The sequence below is a fragment of the Nicotiana tabacum genome, chromosome 4, assembly GCF_000715075.1.
Source record: "Nicotiana tabacum cultivar K326 chromosome 4, ASM71507v2, whole genome shotgun sequence".
Classification (NCBI taxonomy): Eukaryota; Viridiplantae; Streptophyta; class Magnoliopsida; order Solanales; family Solanaceae; genus Nicotiana; species Nicotiana tabacum.
Genome location: NC_134083.1, coordinates 110,985,925 through 110,989,090, shown reverse-complemented (window position 1 = coordinate 110,989,090; position 3,166 = coordinate 110,985,925).

The following is a 3,166-nucleotide window of genomic DNA, read 5'->3' as shown; positions in this document are numbered from 1 at the left end:
ATTCAGTAGATCCTCAAATTTTCTTGGATGGGGCACTCAAGGCATTACGTGCTCTTGGATGTTCTAGTGAGAGAGCCATGGAGCTCGCTGCATACAAATTAGAGGATATGGCCAATACATGGTATGAAATTGTGTTGCTAGGAAGGCCAACAGGAGCAACACCACTGACATGGGACGAATTCACTAAGTTGTTCATGAATTATTTTCTTCAAGACAACCTGATGCAAAAATATGCTAGGGACTTTGAGAGATTGGTTTAGACTCCAGATATTGATCTGTCAACATATAACACCTAGTTTTGTAACTTTTAAGACTATGGAATTTTATATACATGATCATCGTAGGGCTGAGTAGATATAATTTTTGAGTTAAATTAAGAATTTGAAAGATAAAGTTAAGGGAATTGGGAGAAATTCATGAAACTTTTTCGTGAATTAACTGAGTATATCATATGAATAGGTTAGATTTAATAGAATTTGAAGTGTTCTAAATTACCAGTGTCATGAATAAGTATAAATTGATGAAGTAAGAGTCACAATCAAAAGGGAAGAGAATTGAACATATGTAACAACTTTCAGTAGAAGTATTCTTCAACATAAAGAGGTCAATTTTTCCTTTATTTGATTTTTGCTTCAATTTCTAGTGGAATTCTTTATATATGAAATCATTTTATGGGATTTCGATCGGATATTGCAAAAATATATATTATGACAGCAACTCTATTTAAGGTTTAATTTAGACACGCGGTTGTGGAAATTAAATAGTACAATAAACTATATGAATGTCGTTTATTTAGAAGTGTTTTGAATTGGTTTAAGTTAAATGTAGTAGTAAGTTGGGATACTTAAATGGGTCTAGATATTTCAAGTAGAATAAGATGGATTTGTTGAGTTATTATACTTTTGAGAATTAAGAGCCAAATATGAAACTCTGAGGTTTGGGGTATTCTAAATTAGCTACGAATTAGTTTAAACATGGAAATTAACATGAGATCAATATTATGTAATTATAGATTGGTTGGAGGAAGTTGTACGAATTGCTCGAGGTGAAGCATTTGGTATTTTGGCACGCGTAATGTGAGTAGTAATCTTACCGTAATTTATATTTTCATAACTTGCATGATTTACACATGATTTTTAATATGAATATGTTACCGATTATTTTGAGTTGCATATGTGACAAGTCTTTTACTCAATATGATACCGAAATAGGTATTTGAGATGATTACCGTTATTTTAAATATTTTTGTTGTCACTAGATATATTTAACCGTTACATGAATTTACGATTATCGAAATAAAAAATACATGATTTGATAAGAACCGAAATGCCCTATATTATTTTAAAATATTTTCTTATGAGTATATACGGATTAAAAATACAAGTATAAATAGGAGTAAACTTTGAAGGATCCCGTAGCTAACGGCGGGTTTGTTAGACTTGGTGCACCTTGTAATTACCGATTACCGTTATAGCCCTCGATAGTGGGAAGGTAGAACTAACACACCGTTACTGATTTCCCTCGAGTAGGGACTACCGTTATATTTGACTTCTTGCGAAGAAGTCCAAAGTTATACCGATTACATGATCCGTTCATTGAAACCTCCCAAACATGAATATTGATATTACACAGTATTTACCGAGCTTATTACCGAATTGTCAATTGATTTGTATTACATGGAAAACTTGATGAGACAAATTATTTCTTATTGTTTTTGAAAGGGCATTCTCATGATATTTTTTGTTTAATATATATACTAGCATGTTTTCTGACTTGTCCACAATAAAAACAAATGGTTGTGGTTCAGTGTGATTACTCACTGAGCTAGCGACTAATTCTCCGCTAATTTGTTTACAGAGACAGCAGTTGATGCGGGCGAGGATTTCATTAATTAGAGCGCTCATGTTGATAGTTGTTGGTGAGCCTCGCACTTGTTCTCGTAGGCGGAGATTTTATTTATTGTTATGGTCTTTTCTTTGAACTCTTAGAGTTGCTCCATAATTATTCTTTTAGATTCTTAAGTATTCTTTTGTTATTATGGACTTAGGATGAGTATTGCACTTTCTCATCGAAATGGGAGATAAATTAGTATTTCTGGTTGTTAGTGGGTTGATTAGTAATGGTGGAGACTTGTTTTGGTTAATTGATAAGTTATAAATGATTTGGTTCGCTATTAGGATGGTTGGTTGTTGATTTTGAGACAGAAAAATTTTTGGATAGTCCAAACACATGGGAAACTCTGTCTGATGTTCTGTAAAATATCGATGAGGCTTGCACCATAGATTTCCTTGTGTCATTCTGGAATATCAAGCGGGACATCACATTATCTCAAACTCTTCTTTACTCTCTTAACTAGACCTCTCGATACCTAGAAACCATAGGCTGGAAGGTATGCCACTGACGATGCTAGTATCATTCCTGGACACTGAATCCGAGCGCTTCTAGCCTTCTATCTGAAGTATGGACTATTCACAACCTTCTTTTACCTTAATTGCCTTAAAATATCGTATCACATCTTTTATCTCTTTCATAACCTTCCTTCCATATAGGTAAAATTCACATCCACAATTGGAAGCTCTATTATAATACTTGCACATTTGGTGCATACACAATCCGGTGGGAGCTTCATACTGACTTCTTAAGAGGCTGGTAGTTATTCTAACTAGATTTATCGTAAATCCATTATAGAATATGGTTGTTGTACTATCTCTCTTGTACCTATGATATTAGAGTAAGTCTGCAATGTTCTTAATCACGATTTCAATAATTTTCTAGGTCTAATAATCAGACTCCTGGTTTTTTTGGTTGATCTAACTCTTTAGTTTCCTCCTCATTCTGATCAATCTTCATGTAGGCTTGAGCTATCTTCCGATCTACGGATCCTGGTATAAGTTATTACTTTAGCCTTCCATGGGCTCTATATAATATCCATGATACAATCTTCTAATAATTCAATCCTTTGTTTATACCGTGGCTCAATTCTTTCTTTTAACTTATACTGGAGTCTTCTACGGCTGTATGAATGTCAGTATATATGCTGCATGGATAATATTTTGAAATCGTAAATGTGTTCATGAGGTAACTAACTCTGGATCACTGATCGAATAATTCCTTTCGTTCCTTCTCAGCATTCTTTAAATGTAGGCTATTACTTTTCCTGGTCTTT